Below are 22790 nucleotides of genomic sequence, written 5' to 3'. Positions count from 1 at the left end.
AAAGGTCTGACAAAATTGATGAGACGTAAACTTGTATTTTTTTAATTTATATTTTATTCGATTATACTCAGTTTACGATTAATTGTTTTACTTCCAGCTTCTGAACCGAAGGCTTGCCCGCTTGTGTCTTGGTTTCGAAATTTTCCATTTTCCAAAAAAAACTTCGTGAGAAACATTTGATGCCAATCGATCGTGGTTACATGTTTTTCGAAGTATTAAAATTCAAACCCGTGGTCTAAAAAATCCAAAACTCGACGTTTCATTTTGCACACTCTGCACCATAATTAGGAATAGTGAAAAAAAAAACATCGCGCCAATGCCGAGGATCGTCCGTAGATCGATTCACGGTGAAATACTTGAATATGATGATACATACAATCTAAGTACATTAAACAGCACAAGTTTAACCGTACAGATACGGCAGTCGAAAAAAGCTGGGCGAAAAGAAGTAAAAAAAAAAAAAAAAAAAGAGGAGAGAAAATACGACTATAATAAATTCGTAAAACGAGGTTAAGTTAATATTACATCCCAGGGGAGTAATTCCTGCGGCTGGAGTAGGGAGTTTAGGAGATACTCCGAGAGGGATTAAAAGTCTTCTTATTCGACTTAATCCCCCTCCCTTCCCGCCGTCGTCATTTTTAATTTTTTTTTTTTTTCTCTTTTTATTTTCGTCCGTTTTTTTTTTCTACCTTTTTTTAATTTTTTTTTTCCCCCTCCCAGCTTTCCTCCGCAACCCAAATACCCGAGGGCGTATGGTAAAATTCGTTGGCTTTTTAAAGTTCTCACGACGCTGACACGACAACGACATATATACATACATGTATATACAATTTTGCATGTCTTCTTGCATGTATTATACATATATACATATATATATATATATATATATATATATACACAAACTGCAGAACGGTGGTGCAGAGTATGAAATTTTTACATTCAGTTCTCTCAACGCCTTTCATTCTCTCGTTCACTTTACTTTTTTCTCTACCATTTTCTCCCAACCTTCTTTCTCTCCTCTCGCTTCTCAACGACACGACGACGCTAAGCGCTGAGGAGATGTAAGGAACGGACATATTTGAAAGGTGTACCGGCGAACTGTACGTAAGGTACTTTTTTAAGAACCGGCCGAGTATATCAAATGAGTATTTTAATAACGCAATACTCTCTTTGATGTATACACGCGTGCGTAATTATATTTGTATACATATACACACACGTAATGTTACAATCGGTTGCTGCTCGAAATGTGTGGAAAAAAAGAAAAATGCCACCTTCGTCGAACGAATTTCGTGAAATTAAAAGCTGTCGAATTCAGCAGTTCGATGAAGAGCCAAAATATGAAAGAGAGAAAATAAGAAAAATAAAAACATCTAAAAGTGTTCTACATTATTTACCGTTCAGCCGGAAAATGTAGTTCAGAGTATAAAATGAAAGTTGGTTGTTGTTTTTTTTTTTTTTTTCTTACTTTCTATCTGTAACCAAAATTTTAACACATCTCACCATTCCTTTTTTTTTTCGTTTCATTATTCTCGATCGTAGCACGTTCTTTTTTCTTATTTTTTTCAATCCGTATCGCGTCAATTCGACGATACCGATGTAAAAATAAATTGATATCAGGGTCTTGTTTGAGTACAAAAAAAACGATGAAATTTTTTTTTTTTTTTTCCGTTCCACAACGTAGGAAAAACTGAAGAAAATAGTTTTACCGCACACACGAGCGAGCAGAAGATGCGTTGGCAAATTTTCTTGCAACGCCTGTGATATCAATAGCGTTATTCAAACGTTACCCGTTTTAACGGAAGTTAAAAACGGTTTTCAGAAGTGATTCAACAACAACCATCGGCGTGTCCCGTTCTAGTCGGTGCGAACACAAAACCCCCGATTCCATAATCTTGTCGAGTAAAGCTGTTCGAGCAACACAAGGCTTCCCACTACTTGATCCTATTTAACGAATACGTAATATAAGCCCCACCCACCCTTTTCCTCGCAGTGCTTTCACCTTTGCGTATAAACAAGTCGGCGGCGTGCCTGTTTCGAGGCAAGGCAAAGGTGTACAAACTCACCCGCCCTAATCCGCGGTGCTAAGCGGAAGTGGTTGTACAGCTAGTGCCTTAACCGTTAGCGATTGGAAATTGTGACGAAATCCTAGAGTATAAGCGAAATGGAAAACACTTTGCAGAACACGCGGGATTACCCGAGGATTACCGCTCTTCCGGTTCCGGGGATCGGGGACTCGACGAATTATACTGACGAGCAATTTTCCCTTAGCGAACCCTGTTTTATCGCTTATATCGCTTACGGTGTAAATAATAATACTGCCAAACTGTTTCGCCTCAGGATAATTCTCGCTCAAGTCGAGAGAGTTTCATGAACTTTTACCATCGGATTCGTATCGTCGTTTTTTAATTTTTTTTTTTTTTTGTAAGATCAGGTTATACCCCGGTGAAAATTTCTGATATTGCAAATTTTTACGGAAATTAGAACATTTCGTAGTATTTCGCACAAAATTGTAAGTGTGCACAGTTTTTTTTTTTTTTTTGCAAAGAATTGTTAATTTTCGTAAATAATTGTAGTATGTTGTCGATTTTTTTTTATTGAATAAATACAAATCTTCACGAAAATCGACAAGTTTTTACGAGAAACTGTGAATGTATTTGCAATTTTTTTTGTACAAGACTGTACGAGATGGCTCGATTTCTTTAAAAATTCCGAGTTAATCGTAAAAATCATTTTCACCAAGGTAGGTTAGGTTAGGTTAGGTTAGGTAATATATAATCGCTCAACTTATAACTTCGGAATGCGTACAAAGGAACTTTCGTTTTTTGCACCGATCGATCGGGAACGTAATCAAGTATGGAAAATCAGTTCATAAATTAACCTTGCGTTTCAGCAAGGGGGAGAGGAAACGTTTCGTCGATATGGAAATCTCTTATTGTTAGATAGGTACGGGATAGGATCGTTTTTTTTTTCGTTACTGCAATACTCTCGTTATTCAATTAAAAAAATAGATATAGAAAAGGGCTTTAGGCGTTGTGTTCGATATGTTTGAAGACGTTTGATAAGGCGCTAATTATCCGGGGGCAACATCGTCCAGGTCAATAATAATCGCTTCATCCAGTCAATGGAGACGAGGCGCATAGTACCGGGGTTTTTTTACTCCATTCCCTCGGTCGATGCGTGCAGGTTCATTAATAACGCTGCAGGCAAGAAACCGGCAGGATTGGTTGGCCATTGTTGTTGTTATTATTTGCAGACCCGCCGTGACGATGAGAGGACAATATTCGAAGAAATCGAGAGAAGAGTCGATGCGAGAGGGTGGGAAAAAAGTTTTACAAATCGAAAGTTGAGAAGCACAGTCTTATTTTACCTTTCGGAAGATCGCTCAAACTGATTTCACCAATCGTTTATCAAATTTCTCCCATTTCCGATCGGAGGAAAACGGGGAAGACAGTGAGATGGAGAAAAAAAATACTAACAATCGGATGTGGAAGGAATGCGAGGAGACGGGGATCGAATTGAGGATCGAGAAAAGCTGGAGGGACGTGAGTTGAAATTCGTAGTCGCGTTAGAGGCCGGATCGACGCTTTTGAGAAAAACCATGTTTAAGTAAATTCCTCGATACGGCGAAAAAAAGAAGAAGAAACAGTAAATAAGACAAATAAATGAAAACGTTGAGAGAAAGTCGATCCCGGCTCTCTTCGATACAATTTTCCATACATTCTCGTCCCGAGTACAAAGATTGCGGGCCTCGATCCGCTGACTATTTTCCAGGGACGATTTACGGTCAAGGGTTGAACTTTCCCTGCTTTTCATTTTATTCGGTTCACTGCAGGCGGTGGAAAATTAGTAAGAATAATTGGAAATCGTTTAAATGGTTGGATACGAAAAAAGAACGTTTATTTTAGAAAAAGGAATTTATGGATATCCGTGTCTGAGCAGAATGATAATAATTTGTAGAAAGGTAATTATTGGAAGCTTGAAATAAAATTCTGAACATTCGTCAAAGGCGTGTGAAAGAACGTCACCTGATAAATCTCGTTATTACATAAACGTAAAACAATAATTTGCGATTTTCCACCGTGGTTCAGTTGATTTTTCACTTTTATACATTTCTTTGAATTTACGAAGTATCGTGATAAAATTTTTCTTCTGGTGCTTTCATCGATCGTAACATCAATTTACGTCACTAAGAAGACCCAAACTTGTAATATCGGGTCTCCAGTTGCTGTTTGAGAAGCGTATCTGACGACTTTTTCACTATCAATTCAGTCTCATAAAATAGATATAATTTAATGCAAACTTTTAATTTATGAGAATAAGATTCCCGGATAATACATCGTTGTGTTACGGATCGTAATCTTTGGGTCGAATACAAATGTCAGGAAAGAAGTAATAATCGAATTGCTGGAACGTGTTTCTTCGCAATTTCAAAAATATGTAAATAAAAGTGAAAAATTGAACGATCGCGATCTTGCACAAAACGTATAACGCTCATCTTTTTACAGCATCTTTCTCATGACGTAGACAAACTTTTTAGAGCATTCCACGGCGGAAAATCGCAACTAATTTCTTCCAAAACACGCTAACGTATATGTAATACATATATAGATGCATAAATCGTTTCGCCATCAAACAATCATTTTTTCAACGACGTTTAGCCGCATCTATTTCGCATCCCCGCTCGGAAGATAAGCGAATTTACTTTCTCCCCACATAAGAAGCCCCTTGTCCGGGGTTAAATATGCATGGATGCCCCGTTGAGCGTAGGCGAAGTTAGGCTTCAGAGCCAATCGCGCCCCGAGGCCTCCCCGAATCACAAGGGTGGATTTTGGGGGCGGCTGCAAGACTCGCTCGTGTTTGTACAGGTACCTAAAGCCGAGATCCTCGCTTCGGGATTCGCCGGGATAGGTACAACGATCCTGTCAAATGCAGGTGAGAGACGGGACGCGGCCTGCCGAATTTCCGAACCGTGTGAACGCCCGTTCCTGCTACATGACGCTTAGGGGTTGGTTAAAGGACAGTCAACCGTGAAGAAACTCGGGGTCGTCCAGTTACAGGATGCGTAAACCGTCCGAGAAAAAGTCCTTCGAGATGAAAATTATTCGGATAAAGTTTTCATGAGAAAATGATTTTCTGAAATTCGGCAAACCGTAGAAAAGCGAGTTGATACGCATGTTTTGGAAACTCGACTCCTACGAATTAGTCATTCAAAAATGGTAACATTGTGATTTTTGTTGATTTTGAATTGCATGTTGTCGGAAACCCCTTTGAGAGAAAAACCTCGTCGTAATTACTTATTCTCTGAAAATATCAGACCGAAATTTTCCTAAATCAAAGCGTTCTCTGAAAAAATAAAATAAATTAGAAAACATATCTTGTAATCGGAGTTTTTTCAAAATCGAAATTTCCCGAAATACGATCTCATGAGGTTAAAAATTTACCGTAACGTATTGTTTTCAACGATAAATTTATCAAGAAAAAAAAAAAAAAAAAAAAAAAAAAAAAACACCGCCAAGTACTTTGCGACTTCAGGATCATCCGAAATTTATTTAACACTGACATACTCGTATTTCACGAATTCAACACCAACCTTGCATCGTGTGATTTATTTTCATCGATACCTCGTCGTAAATATTCCAATCAAAATTCCATCTTTAAAGATTAAAAATTACAGTAAAAATCTCAACTCGAGTGATAAATTTTGGATAAAGGAAAAAAGTGAAAAAAAAAAACAAAAAACAAATACGCATAATCCAGCCGGACTTTGACTCCCGCTTAATTTCCACTCGCGACAGTAACAGAGACCGGGAGACGAACCCTCGGGATTTCGCGTGATACGGCGTCGAATCTAGGCGCGAGTAACGCCTGCGGGAGGAATAACGCGAGGCAATATTCAAAAGCTGTGCAAGCACAGCGCATAGCGGGCAGAAGCGAGCGAAGGAGAACGGCTCGACGAATGCGGAGTCGAGAAAATGGTTCGCCATAAGCTATGAGTGTAAGCGGCCAGAGAGTTGGCTGCGGGGGTTGATGGGTGGCGGACACATTTTTAATTAAGACAGTTTCGAGGCGTAATTAATTTTACGTCGGGCGCTAGAGCTAACGACCCGCCGCTCTGCCACCGTCACGACCGCGACTCGCGGAGTCTCTCCCTTTCCCTCGACCCTTCCACCCCCACCCCCCCCCCCCCCCCCACCCCTCCCACCCCCGTCCAACCCTCCTCGTCCTTGTTTTCCAACCCCTCGAAAAACCAGGACCCACGTACAGAGGCCGACGCGGCGTCTTCGAGCTTTCCTCGGAGCTTGCACGTGCCTTTGACGACGTTTTCAACCCCCTACCCCGGACCTTTTTCATGCCCGTTTCTTCCCACTCTCGTCGAAACGTCGAGTTTTAAATAATTTAATAACGCCCCCTCTTGACTCGTGACTTTCTCTTTCTCTTTCTTTTTATTTTTCTGTATTTACCCCCTATTCCGGACTCCAGATCGAGGAGGAGAACCAGCGAGTAAGGTCGACCTGGAGTTGCTTGTGCTCTCGCGATTATCTTTGCCCGATCCCTGATCACGTTCACTGCTTACCCAACCCGACCTCCCCCCCCCCCCCCCCCCCCCCGCCCCCGTGATCCAGAATCGTAACTTTGCCCCTTCGGCTGCAGGCGATACGCGTTCCAGCTCCGATCGTTTCTCGATTTGCGATACCGACGGTCGATAAAACAGTTCGAAACTTGTTCGGAGAGACCTTTACCAAGTAGTCTGATCTCGAGAGGTTCGATGGTTCGGACAGTCTGACTCGAGTTTTGGGAAAAGCGAAGAATAAAAGGTTCGAAAAATCTACGGAACGGCGTCGTTCTGTCATTTTAAAAAGCTCAAAAGTAAATTTCATCAAACACGGAATGTCTGGGTGAAAATTTTCCACCGATCTCACAAGGTTCACGGTCGAAATTAATCCCTGTGCAAATTATTTTTCACACCCTTGCGCGGGATAAAATATGACAGACACGACAAGCGACCTCCAGATGTGAGCTTTTACCTTACGTGGCTGGGTAAATTGGTCGAAACGTGCCTCGCCGTAGGAGCAGTAGAAAGTTTCAGGGTGGCAGGTCCGGGTAATTAGCTATATAACATATATCCTTCACATGTGGGAGAAATTAGTTTTCACCGAACACCTGCATACCGGTTACCGTCGGTTTAGTTCGACAAATTTCACCCGGAGGTTCGTTTGTTTAGCTTGATGAAATTTCTGTCTCAGTTTTCAACAGTTTTTCCATCCTCCTCCCCCCCTCAGACACACACGTCCATCCATCCATCCATCCATCCATCCATCCATCCATCAATCGTACAACCCCCGCTAAAAAGTTTACACCGTACAATCCGGGGCAATTATTTTCCCTGATTCCTTCGCGGTTTTTTCACGCACACGTTGACACAACCATGCAGAGAAATTTGAAGAATCGATCCACCGCGCCTGCATTGTACGTCGATGCAAATCGTATTTTCACCTCTGTTTTCAATAACGCGTATGTTTTTTTTTTTTCTTTTTTTTTTTTCTCTTTGGTGTCGTTTAGGTCAGCTAAAGTCGGTCCGATTGATCCACAGGCTGAAAACCAATCAGCTGAGTTGAGAGAAAAGAAAAAACAAAAAAAAAAAACAAAACCAGCTTCAATTTTCCCTCCGTATAACCGAGTTATGGAGAGAAAAGAAAAGGGAAACGACTGTACAGACTGGTAAACAAAGTAAACAACTGTTCGCAAACTACGAGCAGACACCTCGCGGTCCAAAGTATTGCAGATAAGTACAGAAAGTTTCGAAGATGTGGATAAAGCCTCAAGTTCTACCGTACAGCAGCCACTTTTGCTCGTTGCGGACCCGCAGCGGTATAAGCTGCGACTGACTGAAACTGAAACTACAAGTCCAACTGCAGTAACTGTTAACCAATCATGCGACGACTTCGAGGTGAAGTTTATACGCCACGATTCAATGGCGAGACTGGAAACGTTCCTCATCGTCTCCGTTCTGTTGTTCACTTCCCTGTTGCGGAGTGAAGCTATAACTGCACAATAGTTTATAACAAGAGTTGTTTCGAGGGTTGAGGGTGTACGGTTGATGCACGACGTGCGAACTGTTCGGGACTCCCAAGTTTACAACCCGTTAAAGAAGACTGTCACGATTAACCGGAAGCGAATACGACAGTCGAGTCGCATTGTCTCTCGGGTCTTTGGTCGGCCGATAAAACGTCGGAACGGTTCTTCGTTCTTCGACCCTCGTAGTGACCGGGCGATGGAACGAGGATGAGGAATTGGTGACGAGGAGGAGCACTTTTGGACCGATCCTCTTGGAAAAAGGGTGAAGTCGAAACGTCGAACGAGAACGAATAACAGCGTCGTATGATATTGGGAATGAAAAAGGTCGCGGGAGGGAAAACGGAGGTGGAATTTTCATTCGGGAAAACTTGGCAACGGATGTCTTGTTCGAAATGCGACATAACGAACCCGCCACAGTTCGCCCGGGTCTCGGATGCCTGCGTGGTTTTGACTCGCATTGAACAAACACCGGGGGCTCCACTCAGCGCGTCGAGCACTTTGGCAAACTTTTATACACGTCTCACCCAGCCATCTTGAAACCCGTCATCCCGCAGGATGGGGTCGAAAAATCCTCTCCGTTGCCCGGGGTTCGCAAGAGTTGCAGTCGAGTTGAACGGCGGACGTGGTCGACGACGTTTTATCGCGATATAACAATCGCCAGGGTTACTGCCGTTTCTCCCCTCCGCCAACCCTTCGTGGAGGAAAATTGGGTCGAGGAATATCGACGCTGTCGAGTTACGACCGGGAGAAAATCGACATTGGTGATCAATTATTCCGGGAAGAACCTTCCGCCGTGCTTCGACTGATTACGGGAGACACGTTACAGAAGTCGGGATCATGATCATGGTTACGACCAGGATTACCTTGGAAGTGGTGAGGTGGTCAGGATCTTCCGAGTCACTTCTCATTCACTAGCTTCCGTGAAACATGCACCAAGGTCACAAACAAACAACAACACCAGACGTGCCAAGAAGCTGTGCTTAGTGTACGTTATGAAGAAACTAGGGTCCAGATTAGAGGTTTATTTTTAAACGTACCATGACGATACCGCGACGTGCTTTCGCCCCGAGTTCAGACTGGATACTGAACTCCGTACAGTCAGAGCACCGAGACAACGGATCAAACAAACGCGAGCTGCGCGTGATGAGCTGGCAATTTTCTGTCTCATCGTTTGCCAGTTTACGATTGTCTCGATTTCGATCGGAAGTCGAAGCAACCGAAGGTGCTCAACGTTCGTCGTGAGGTATCGGTCTAACGGTCCTACCTCGGTAGACTAATTCACCTCAGTGTTTCGCTTTGGAATTTTGGATGAAAGCCGAGGGAAAAGTTTTAATTGAACGGATACAGGCGGGGTGAAAAGCAGAGCCGGCTCTTTTTGGTTATGAAGACAAGTTTGAAACTACAGTTTATCATTAGCCGATGTCGATCCTTGAACAACTCGTCTTAATTGTTGGAAATATCTCTTTTTCAACAGATCCAACAACTGAGACATTTCACTGCGGCTTCTCGTGCTGAATCGCATACCCTCCTCGACTCGTCGCTTGATTCGACTTCCGTCGCAACGATTGTCTATCATCACTATCCAAACTCTGATCTACCGTTCCGAGCGACTCGACGAACTCGTTGTCGGTAGTTCCGATCGGTTCGTAACTTTTCCCAGAACCAGACCAGCGATCGACATCAGGTATCGCAAGGTCAGTGACAGTTCCGGACGAGCCTGAATTCGGAAGGTGAAACGAGGCTGTGGTTTTTGTCGAAACCCAGCCACCTCTGATGAGAAGGGTAAAGTTCAGAGCGTGAATTTGACGAGTCGGATCTTGAGGGGGAAAACGGTGCGATCAGATCCGGAAGGGCTTTCTGACCATCCCAGCGAACGATGATTCTTCAGGGGTGTGATTAGGCATGCAACGTGGGGCTTCGGGCGGATTTTTCCTCGTCGAAGACGCGTCCTCTTTTCGGAACTCCGACGTAGGGAGCCTCGAGGGACGCTTAGGGAATCCACCCTCGTATGGAGTCCGGTTCCTGGAGGGAAGGATGATCGCGACCCCCGAAGGGGTTACCTTGCCGGGATAACTTGGCTCTTTTCCTCTTGTTCTCCCCGCCGAATCCCCGGGAGACAATTCGGTTATCCGGACGTCCGTCGGGTGCGGAGGCTTCGGGTCAACTTACTCGAGTCGACTTTCTCGACCGACTGTACGAGTCCGCATCTCGGCGTCATCGGACAGGTAACAGCTCGCACCTGCCCGGCCCCGAAAAGGGACTCGAGGTCCATTCAGCCTCCTTTCTTTCCGCGCTCTCCGCTCCCTCGGGAAAAGGGGATGCGGGACGGTATCTGGAGGAATCTGTCTGGCCATCCCCTCGACGTCTTGTATCCTAGTGCTTGGGCGCACAATGGACGTCACGTTGCTTCCACGAGAGTTTTGGAACGGGCGAGTAACGTTCGATGGTCTTGATTTTTGGGCCAGTGTTAATTTCCGGTTCTGTACAATCCTGCGGATTCGAATAATAAAATGAGGGATTCCCTGAGTTCGGGGAAAACATCTGGTGGTCGGATTTTGTATCGGTGATGAGTTACGCGAAATTCACCGAGCTGGAACGATTCCACGTTTCTAATATATCGGTAAAGTTCGAATTATCAGAGTGGAAACGTTATTTCTTTGTCCAATTCGTAGATCCAGATCTGCGGCAGAGTTCTCCTTGGTGAAAAAACGATTTCAGAATTATCGAGAAGTGAAAAGAGAAAAAGTTGGATGCACAAAAAAAAAAATCGTTACATACATACATTATACATCGCATAGAATTCGGAGAAAGAACGTGAAGCTATTATTAATACAGGTTCGGGTAAAAAGCGAAGTTCTGTTTTCGAATTGCCTGCCACGCCCGGAACGGTTGGGTACAAAGCAGCACCGGCACCAGGGGATTATGATACTTGGTATGCCGGGGTCTCGTGCCTTATGATATTTCGCATTAATATTCCGTAGAGATATTCGGCCGGAGTCGCGGAGAGAAGAGGCAAGATCATCGCCGCTCCGAGTCGCGATGCAGTCAGACGTAAAGCGTTGTCCGTGTGTTTAAAATCACTCCCCGATGAAACTTGTTCCCCCGTATCGTCGGAAGTAACGAGTCCAAAAGTTACGATGGTTTCTTTGTGTATTTTGACGACGTAAAAAAAGAGAATATAGGCATAGAATCGACAGTATGAGCCCGAATCAGAGGTATACGTATTAGGGTGCTTTTTGTTTTCGACCTTTTCGAATTTTCACTCGGCCGCCACTCGGATTGCTTCCAAATAAACGAACGAAGATCCCTTTCGAATCAGAGATCTCTGCGGCAGCCCTCGCGCAAGGGCTGTGAAGTCTGCCGTTTAAAATATACGCGCGTTTTTAATACAGTCTCAGCGTATATTTCGTCGCGGAGTCGGTTGTTTGAAAAAAAAATTGCTACCGTGAGAAATCAGCGAGCATTGATTCCGATATTCGATGCAAAATATCAGCATCGTCCGTCGAGCATTCCGTGTCGGCTGTACCCAATTAGAATTTGACTCTTTTGCGAGTTTGACGTCGGTGAACGATTGACGTGAAATCCTCCGTCGACGAGGCTGATATTTTTATCAAACGTCAGCATCGGTGCCGATTGATTTCTCACACTTACAGATTACTCGCAAACAGTCAGTCCCGCGGTAAAATACACGCGTACTAAAAGTCGAGTAAAAATGTGGATACAATTTAAATGACAAACTTCACAGACTTTGAGAGGAGATTTTTCGGGGTTGAAACGGATGCCTGTGCTTTCGATCAGATTTCTATTTGCTTATTCGTCAAAAATCCGGACGGGTTATCGTTAAAAAATCGGTTAAATCGAAACTAACGACAAATACCGCCCTAACACGCATATTACGTCTACTCTTCCTCCTCGCATTCTTTCCTCCTTATTTTTTTCCCTCGAGGAATATCTCCGGCCGTCTTCAACCGCGGTCCAAGAATAAATTGAATCAACCGACGTCGAGCACCGCTCTGCACACGACCAAAATTTGACAGTCAGCTGGCATCGAGGCGGGCTTATTGTGCTCGTCGGCCAAGAATGCGCCTTCAGATATATCATGTTCTTAGGGACCGGATTCGTAACGACGCGTTACAAAGGCACTGCAATTGCTGTGGGCGAGTCACGATCACGCACACCGAGTACATATTCACCTGTGTGTGTGTGTGTGTTGAAATGTAAGCGGTCACTTGGTATTGTCTATGCTCGGAGAATAATGGAGTAATCTCTTGTGGCGAAGCGCGGTATGTCCGCCCTCCCCCTCCTCACCCCAGCTTTCACCCTCGGTCCTCTCTCCCTCTCTCTTTCTCTGTCCTTTTTCTTTTTATTTTATTTTATTTTTTTTTCTCTCTCTCCTTCTTCTTCTCCTTCTCTTCTCTTTCTACGCCACCCACGAATACCGATAGGTATTTATGTACGTTCACGCTCGCGCCTCTGATCCCGACGGCTAATGAAACCTGAACCGATCCCTCTATACGTTCACAATACAATATCACGAGTGAAAATCCGTAGTTCTCAACGTGATCAAAGGCTCTCTGTGATATATCGTTATATGAGTGAAACCGCGAGGATTGTACCGAGTACGAACCGCTGTTTTATTATTCGGCGTAAATACCGATCGAAGCTTGCGGTTAGCTCTACTCAAAATTTTCAAGCGTTGAATAATAGCCATTTTTTTTTGATAGAATTCAACGTGTAATTTATTAGACAATGTACCGTGTAGATTTGATAATATTTATAACAAATCACGTGATAAATTACGAAAGCACAAAATTCATATATAGTTCATTGTATAGTTTATTATATAATTTTTGATCTAGTATATCTGTCTATTCGTGCTTTCGTAATTTATTAGGTGATTTATTGTAAATTTTACTGAATACAAAAAATATATCATCTAATAAAGTACACGCTGAATTCTTTCGAAACATTTTACGATTTGATGCATGAACATTTTCAGTTGGAAGCAGCTGTAACAGAATTATACTTACGATTTTGCCTAACGAGAATAGTTTGAACGTTATCAACACGATTCTTTCGATCGTTTAAGATTCTTCGATTTTTCGTCTTAAGCACGGTTATCATCGATTGACTAATCTGTCGGGGTGAAATAAAAACGAGGAAATCTTCTCGTCACCGAACGTGCGTTGTAACATGCGCTATTTTGATTTTTATTTTGCTTACGAGAATTCCCGACCCCTGAAGCTGCGTAAACTACGATAACGACGACTCTTGTATATCACGCATAACTGGGTATCCCGGTACAAAGACGTTCACCGTTAATTTCTGATGGGAATATAAAATGTCGGGAGATGACAAGTAAAAGGGTAAAGGAAGCGCGGACGATTTGTAGGGTGAATTTTGACCGCGAGTTTCCAGTGTCAAAGTATATACGGGTTTTAAAAATACATGCGGCACCGTCGGCCGCGAAACCCGTCAGATGTAACTCAGGGGAGGAGAAAGGGAGCGGAAAAAGAGGGATGGAGAGAGACAGAGAGAGAGAGAGAGAGAGAGAGAGAGAGAGAGAGAGAGACTACCGGCGATGAAAAATTCACACCACTCCCATAACTTGCCCGTTGCATTTTTCATAAACGAAAAACTTTTTTCACGGCTTCCGCCTTGCGCTGCGTTCAGCTACAACGTCATAAGACGCTACACGCGTTTCTAAGGTGTGTGTTACATATATAATATATACATATAGGTACGTAACTATATATGTAGTATGTGTGCATACCACGTAGTCTTACCGAAAGATAATATCGGCGAACTCCAGGCGCGTGATTATTTTCGGATGCCTTGATCACTGGGAATAATAATTTTTTTTCAATAAGAGTCAGATTTTTTGTGGATCTGTAACAGTGTTCCTTTTCATCTTGTATCTACCAGCACATACGACCTTTTGTTTTTAGTTGATGAATTTATACTCGAACCCAAGAAAGTAAAATAAAATATTTTTCGGCTGAAACGACCTTACCGAATTAATCGACGTAGGTTTTTATGGCTGAGTCAGTAGCGGAAGGTCGTATCTACCGGTACATACGATCTTTTCCTCTTAATAAAACTGTCGTTCAATTTCAACGTTTCTGACCGTATTTTCATGTTTTGAGTCTGGATAAGATAAAAAATATGTAAATACACGCCCTTTAGCCTTTTTCAAAATCAAAAGGTCGTAAGATGGCGCTAAAGACCTTACGCGATCAGACACGCGAATTATTTTTTCAACCAGTCGAAAATAACGAAATGAATACGAGCAGCGAGTGTTACTTACCTTGAAAAGATTAAAAATTATTCAAATACAGAGACGATTGCCTTTCTCAACGAGTCACAATTGGCCGAGAAGCGTGCAGTCCGCGTGCATAAATTGTGTGAGTGCTCCGCTTATGCGACGCGCTCTACAATGTGTTAATAATAATAGACAGTCCGCGTGCAAGCTCCTCGTTCGTAAAGCTTCTCACGCCTGGCAATTCTGACTAAGATGTCTAAAATGATCGTTGATCTGGTAAACCGTGCGACGATCAGAGCCAGGAATAAACTATTCCGCAAAGTTATTACGCACAGTCTCAGGGGTGACAATTGGCCGCGGTAAGCGCGATTTATGGTTTTCGAATGACGCACTTTGCCCTAATGTTACACGTTGTCTCGCTTACATAACCGAACAGTGTCGGTATGGTATTGAAAATTTTACGGCAGTTGGACTCGCGGCTATTTTTCAAAACGAAACCCGAGTCCTCCACTTTTCTTATCGCATACAGCTATCCGCAGCTCGATTATCAACGTTGGCCGTAAAAATTTTAAAACAACTTTTACGGACGGGCTCTCTTCACGGCTTGTTAACCGACAATTAAGAGCTGCTTTCCAGCTCTGAAGGAGAAGCAAAACTCTTCACGAGGTCTTGATTCAATTTAAACACAATTATTTCACCGAATCAGACAATTCCCATCGGTATATCATAAGCTGCAAAAGAGTAGGTAGTCCCGTCAAAATTATAGGTCTGTATTAAAAATGTTCGGGACTTGACTGCATTTTTGTTTACAGAGATTCTCGACCCTCGGGAACTCAAATACGAAGTCATCTTTCAGCCGCATAGCCGGCGTTTAGAGAAAATAGGGACATTTGATGTTTTTTGCGTTTACTTCGAAAACTGTTATCGATGGATGATGAATGACTTGACCATCGTGTAGAGCGGAAAATTCTCCATCGAATTGCGTCTTGATATGTCGGAAACGGAGTCGGATAAGCAAATTGATAAAAAAGAAATTCTACTTATCGACATCGTCTAGGGAATTTTCGTGAAATAATTTCTTTTTTCTTAATTTGTTAATCTGACTCCGTTTCCAACGTACGAATACATAATTTCGTGTAGAATTTTCTGCTCTACGCGATGGTCAAGTCATTTTTCATTTATCGGTGGCGGTTATTGAAGAAATCGCAAAAAACGTAATCTCTTTCTGTTTTCTCGAAACCCCGGCTCTGCAGTTCAAAAACGACTTCGGATTTGAGTTCCTGCGGGTCGATAATCCTTTTAAACAAAAATGCAGCCATATCCCGAATATTTTCATTTCACACCTATTTTCACCCGCCTTCGCGATCATTCACACATTCCTTGAACCACGACGTCCCTACTTGAATCGATGAACGACAAACGATCCTAACTTCGGGTACATCGAAACCGAACATCCGAAAGCAAGAAACGTGCAATATTCTGAAAAAAAAAAAAAAAATGAAGAATAAACTGCAATTCACTTTGCGTCGCGTCCAAGGAAATGAACGAATTCGTGTCTCTTGGGGTTCACAGATGTTCCCTAAGTACCCACAAGCTTGAAGTTGGTAACGTTAACTCAACGAAACGTCAGGCGGAAAATCGTTACTTCGCAATACCTGATTGGCTATGAAAATATCAGTGTATTATGGTCATCACTGTTCGTCAAACTTGAATTCCAACGGTGCGAAGTAACGATTTCCCCCAAACATACATTGTTACGGTACATAACGTCACCAACGTCATCCTCATCCCCGAACGGGGTTAAACGATGGTTATCGTAGGCGTGGGTTTGCGATCCAGTGCCCATGGCGATCCAGATAGCGTTCCCACGGAACGAAGGATGCGTGATGACGTCGTCCAGGTCGCCGAGGCAGCTGTAACCCAGCGTGCACCGGGCGTGTAGACATTACCCTGCACAAATGCACCGGAGGGTGTATATCAAGGTGAACAATCGTCGCACGTACGTAGCAACGGGCGTGGTTCAACGTTGCTACGACTGTTCTCCACCTCCACTCCTCCGGGATAATTGTCTCCGAGAACCGAAACCTTCCTTCCAACGAACGGACAACGTCCCAAAGCAGCTATCGCCGCTACGTCCGGTGGTGGGAACTTCAGATAAGCCGGTAAGTGTCCTCTCCTCGTCTCGCGCTATACTGGAAACTTTCAATTCACGTCCATCCCCCCTAACGTCCAGAGAAATTCTATGGATCTGGTCAATCTGCGGTACCATGAAGTTAAGGTTACCAGCCAAACGTGTCGAACTTTTTGGAAACAGAAAAACGCAGTCTGGGTTTATCCTCATAATTCTGTAAAATTATTTCGGGTTCGAGGTGTGTAATGAAATTTTGGTTTTTGGATTCACCTGTCTTATTCGAATGAACATTAGAACGCATTCTGGCTGCTAGCTTCAGCCTCGTCACAGTATTTATATTGATTTTCATCAGCCGTCATATTTTCTTTAAAATATTGCGATAGTTGGACGAACAAGATATATGTTTGTAGATCTTTGGATTTCCGAACTCGAGGATTGTCTGGAACTTCGTAAGCCGTGATGGAACAAAAAATTGAACCAAGATTTTCAAAACTAGACTCATGAAAGATTCATTCCAAAGTTTTGAAACAGTGATTTCTTCCACAACGTTGCCTCTTTTCGATGTGCGATATACTTGATAATGCGATGAAATTTTTTCATTAGTTATAGATATTACTTAATTCGTGGTTCGTTAAAAATAGAAACGCATATCTAGTATACACTTCATTTCTCACTCGACGTTTTTCTATTTATCTTTAAAAATTTTAATTTATCACGCGCATATATTTTCTATTTAAGAAAACCGACTTGGATTTTATGAAAAGTGAAATTAGTCGGGCGCTTATTGTTTATTAAAAATAACACGAAATTGGAATTTTTCACAGTTGATTTTCTCGAGTTTTGACACTGGAAAAACGAGGCCCGCTACTTTGGGAAATTAATTCCGAAACGACGAGACTTTCGCGTAACGTTTAAATGCGACGAAAATTAATAACGAAAAAATTCCACCATCCGATCTTCCCCTCGTGAAATTATGAAGAAATCTTGTACTCCAGATGCCTCTTTATCTCTTAGGGTAGCTTTTCCCAATTTATTCCAACCGACAATCGGATCATCAAGTGCATATAATCGGGGGTTAAAATTCCGGGGGAAGTTAAAGGGCCGGATGATATCTCGATCCTGGATGCAAGATTCGTCGTATATCCGAGGTCTGGACCGCGTCAGGAATTCCCCAACTTCCGGGAGCATTTCGAATGCAGCATTCGGCGCCCTCGAATTGCGGCCGCATCCCTTGGCTGCCTCATCGATGGCAGGTAGAATCCCGAATGCCTGGAGCCGATTGGCAGGCGCCAGAAAACAACGGAACAAAATCCAAGCCAACCCGGAATTACTCATTGCGCCAAATTATCGCGCTGGATTCTCGCCAAGCATTAACGACCGAATTGAACCGGTCATTTCCGGCGTTTAATTCGGGGATGTCGGAGAGGGTGGAAATGCGGAAGGGTCGCAACGAGGGACGTTTTTATTTATTTATTGTTTTTTTATCAAAATCTCAGCCAAAAATCTGTCTCATAGAATGTGAAAAAAACATGGAATCGTTGAAGAATTCCGACGATTCTATAAATTTTTTGTTCGGTTACCGCTCGGTCCTTAACTATTTTCAATTTTTACCAGAATCAAAAAATATAGTTCCAGGTAGAAAATGAAAATTAGTTTCCTAGCTGTTACCGGAAAGTCTAGTATCCGTTACTATTCTTTCTCGTTACGATGACCGTTGCTATATTTTCTTGCAACTGTTGCGAAAATTTAACGCTCGTTCAACGATAAATTGACGTTAAAGCCTCGTTTAACTAAAAAAGTAGAGTAAACCTCGGAAACTGATTTTTCGTTGCAATAACCAAAAAAGGATCGACGATAGCGCAAAATGTTTACGCGTACCTCGTTTTTCGCAATTCCAACAATATTCAAACAGTTTTTTTTTTTTCAAGGATACCTGTTTTACTGAATTTTTCTAGTTACTGTAACAAATGAAATATTTCTCAGTCCGGGCCAGTTATTTCATTTTTGAAAATTCCGTGCAGAGCTGCGATCCTTCGGTTTTCGATCTCTAAAAATTTTCAACCCCCAGAGAATAACTTCGAGCATCGTTATTCCGGAACCGTTGGCTGTAAGGCGTTTTCAACCGAATGTCGGTGCGTTTTTCAGGTATAAATACCGCGGTACGTGATATCAGAGATAGTTGCCGCTGCCGCTGCACCGCTGCGGGGTTCAGGACCCGGGTAAATCTATCAAGGGGATTTATCGTTCTCTGTCGTTGCAATTTCCACCCTGGCAAACGGTAGGTATATACCTGCCTTATATATATATATATATATATATATATATATATATATATATATATATATATACCAAAGCGTACGTATGTGCGTCACGTTCGCTACCTGTAATATACGATTAGTGCCTCCCTGTGCATTGTGTCGTCTGTAAAGTAAACCTGCATTACGTTTAAACTTGGGTGTATGTGTGTATAATACGATTAAGGTGTTTCGGAAAAAATAATTTGAGATTCTTCGGCGTGTGGCACTCGGTGAAAACTTTGTTTGGGTTGAAGGAAAAATTCTGTGAAAGAATGGGCGTTACGCGTTACGCGAAAGATCGCGTTCGTATCATTTTTCATTTTTTATCACATTTTTTTTTTGTATTTCTTAAGAAACACGTTCCAGCACTTGGATTATTATTTCTTTCCTGACGTTTATATTCAACCCAAAGATCACGATCCGTAACGCAACGATGTATCATCCGGGAATCTTATTTCCTTAAATTAAAAGTTCGTATTAAATCATAACTATTTTATGAGATTGAATCAATAACGTAAAAGTCGTCAGATACGCTTTTCGAACATCAACTGGATACTGATATTACAAATTTGGCTCTTCTTTGCGACGTGAATTGATATTACGATTGATGTGAGCGATAAAAAAAAAAAAAAAAAAATAAAATAAAAGAATGTTATTCGCGATATTTTATAAGTTTAAAAAAAACGTGTAAAAGCGAAAAATCAACCGAGCGTGATCTTCCACGTAAACTTACGATCGCTCATCTTTTGACAGAACCTTTCTTTCGACCTAAACAAACTTCGCAGGGGTTGTCATGGTGGTAAATAGCAAATTACTTCTTTCCAAAACACCCCGATAGTATACAGATGCACAAGTTTTCAAAAATTTCTTCACACATATTATTCACCTCGACAGTCTTTCGTTTTCATTCTCTGATAATTATCCCGCCAACGCTGTATCAATCATATACTCTCTGTAATCCGCCAAATTGGTTATACATATGTATATAAAGGTCTGCCGAAAATCAATTCAGCGCTTTCCGTTCAAAATCGCGTTATGCACTGTTCGAATTATCCATGCATGTATTATTACACGCAAAGTAATTTCAGATTTACGTACGTACACGTACGCGGTGATCGCGAAATGTAGTTCAGTATGCGACGCGATCCATCAATCAGGAAAGAGAGAAACCGTATCAACCGCGTCACAGCTGCTACGCTCTGTCAAAATTTATGGCATAATCTCCGGGTCTTTTCCCGTACGGTCAATATTCACCGTGCGGCGTATCATGTGCGTACATGTTATATTATACAACGTACGAAAGAAATAAGAACGTTGAAAGGCGAACGGAAACTGTTTTTTAAAAAAAGAAAAATACTACGACATGCTGGTTGTTGAAACAAAAAAAAAAAAAAAAAAATATAACAACAATCAACGATCAATTATACACAATAATGTTTCAACGATATGAATGTTTTTGAATTTTTTGAGGGTGAGTCGATTTTTCCAATACATTTTTTTTTTTGGTTGCCTCGGTCGGCGAAAAGTAGAATTTTCACCTCGCGATAACCGCTGCAGTTTAGATTACTTACGTTTTCTTTTTCCCTGTCCGCGTTGTATCACATAGGAAGACAGAAGTCACAAATTCAATTTTACTTTTAACTTTACGTTAATTTTATCTTTTTTTGGTCGTTATGTTTTCGTTCTTTCTTTCTTTCTTTTTTTTTTTTTTTTTTTTGGGATATATTTTTTTTTTTCGTTTTTCTCCTGAGACGAGCGTAACGGTGAAGGGGGGTGTTGGACGTTCACAGACACAGGGATGTTTTCTCTCTTATTTCCTTAATCTCGTTTTCTTTCCTTAAGAAATTTCAAATTATACAGCATAGGGACGTCACAATTGTATGCAGTTATATATATATATATATTCGTCATCATCACATACATATATATATACATATATATATGTATATATGTGCATGCACAGATGTATGTATATACATATAAGCGCAAAGGACAAATCACACAATTATATACACACTCACTATGGTAGATTCGATTTAAACTGCGGGTACAAAAAACTGCAGAACTTGATGCGTTGCACACTACCTGAATATTATAAAACGACGCCTCCGCTTTTCTTTAAAACTTTGTTCAGGATTTTGTTATTCTTTCGTTTTCTTTGCTTTCGTAATTTTCCTTTATCCCCCGGGTGTCTCGGGTTTCCTTTTGATTCGTATTAATTTCGTCGCACAATCGTCGTCTGCGGTTTTAAAAAGCCAATCTTCACTCTTCCTCCTTTCCGAACTACCAGCTGACTCCGAGTCTCTTTACCGCACTCTTGGAATCGGATGATGATTATCCGTGAAAAAATTTATTCAGTACAACGTACAATATATACACTCATATATATATATATATATATATAAAACCGACGTACGATTTTGTCGCAGCTGGTCAAGAAGCACGCACAACGTCGTTGAATGTGGGTAAAACAAAAAAAAAAAAAAAAAAACAACAACAACAACAAAAAAAAACAAATATCACCTTCCGGGACACAACACGCAGGTAAACTTCGAACAGGGACGATCACTCGGAACTCATTATTTTACACACAGGTACGATCTAACCGGCGATAGTAAAGGATCGCTGCTTCCTCACGGGGTTCCGGAAGAGTTTCTCAGCCCCGAGGAAACCTGAGGGATGATTTGACACACGGAAAGGACGAACTGCCAGGGGTTGGTTTGGTATCGGGCCGAATGCGAGGACTCGGGGGTTGCTCGTCGCGTGGTATCGATCCCGACTCGGGGTTTACGGTTTCTTAAAAGCGTTTTCCTCCGATTCTCTCCCTCTCTCTCTCTCTCTCTCTCTTTCTCTCTCTCTCTCTCTCTCTCTCTCTGCGTGCGATTGAACGTATACGCGTACGACGGACTTCGAGAGGAAACCACCCCTGCACCTCGGGATCTATCGGCGCCGGTATCGAACGTCGCTGTCAGGAGCGACGAACCGCGGCACTCCGACAACCGAAAACAACTCGAGACGCGAGCTTCGGCGGCACGCGGATGGCTTCGGCGTCCGGGTCGGACTGAATTCTGAGCAGGCGTCCCGACGCCCTCGGCCGACGCCGTGGTACCGGCGCCCCCCACCCGGAGGAGCCACGCTTCGGGCCTTCGGCACCCCTTTTACAGATACCCGAGATGATCGGTTTCACCTTCTTCTACACTGAGAGAAATTTTCATTCTTTACCGCGATCGAAAAATGTAGTGCCAGGTAGAAAATGAATATTAGCTTTATAGCCGTTGCCGGAAAGTCTGGTGTCCGTTGCTATTCTTTCACGTTACGATCACTGTTGCTAGATTTTCTTGCAACTGATGCGAAAATTTAACGCTCGTGCAACGATAAATTGACGTTAAGGCCTTGTTTGACTAAAAAAGTAGAGTAAACCGAAGAAACTGATTCAGCGTTGCAATAACCAAAAAAGGATCGACGATAGCGCAAAATTGTTAGGTGTACCTCGTTTTTCATAATTCGAACAATATTCAAACAGTTTTTTTAACGATACCTGTTTCACTCAATTTTTCTAGTTACTGTAAAAAATGAATTTTTTCTCAGTGTACCGTGGATACGGACTTGCGGGAAATCGTAAACCTCGCCCTGAATATCGCCGGCTATTAATTCCTCCTAAGGGTTGTAGGGATTTCCACGGATTCGAGTACGAGCTTAGGTACGAATTACATCTGTTCTTCTACCGGGAATTAAAACGGTTCTCGCTAAAGCTTGTGTGTTTCTTTTTTCGATGTAAGTCCGCTTTGAATTTTATCCTAGACGTTGTTTGACTAACCTGGAATTGTTTTGATGGCCGATTTTTAACCCTTGCGCTCTACACCCGGTGTCAAAATGACCCCTCGGCGTGTGCGCCATAAATTTCATGTCAAGAACATTAAAAATAATCTGATTTCACCGAAAATAAATAATGAAATATCGTAAAAATCGTTGATTCATTCTTGTTCCAAAAATTTGACAAAATAAATTCATTTTTGTTTTT

General features: G+C 42.2%; 1 protein-coding gene across 7 annotated transcripts in view; it reads right to left on the bottom strand.

Moving 5' to 3' along the window:
* Positions 1-21811, bottom strand: part of LOC107225685 — a 155073-nt gene extending 133262 nt beyond the window's left edge. The window contains exons 1-2 of one of the 7 annotated variants that reach the window (XM_046737199.1): positions 20787-21811; positions 20341-20605 (exon numbers count right to left, since the gene is read on the bottom strand). The gene's annotated coding sequence lies outside the window, so the exon portion shown is untranslated. The other 6 variants (XM_046737197.1, XM_046737198.1, XM_046737200.1 and 3 more) reach the window with 6 other exon arrangements.
* Positions 21812-22790: the final 979 nt, after the last annotated feature.

The sequence above is a fragment of the Neodiprion lecontei genome, chromosome 4 (assembly GCF_021901455.1).
Source record: "Neodiprion lecontei isolate iyNeoLeco1 chromosome 4, iyNeoLeco1.1, whole genome shotgun sequence".
Taxonomy (NCBI): Eukaryota; Metazoa; Arthropoda; class Insecta; order Hymenoptera; family Diprionidae; genus Neodiprion; species Neodiprion lecontei.
This window is presented reverse-complemented; position numbering and strand designations above follow the sequence as displayed.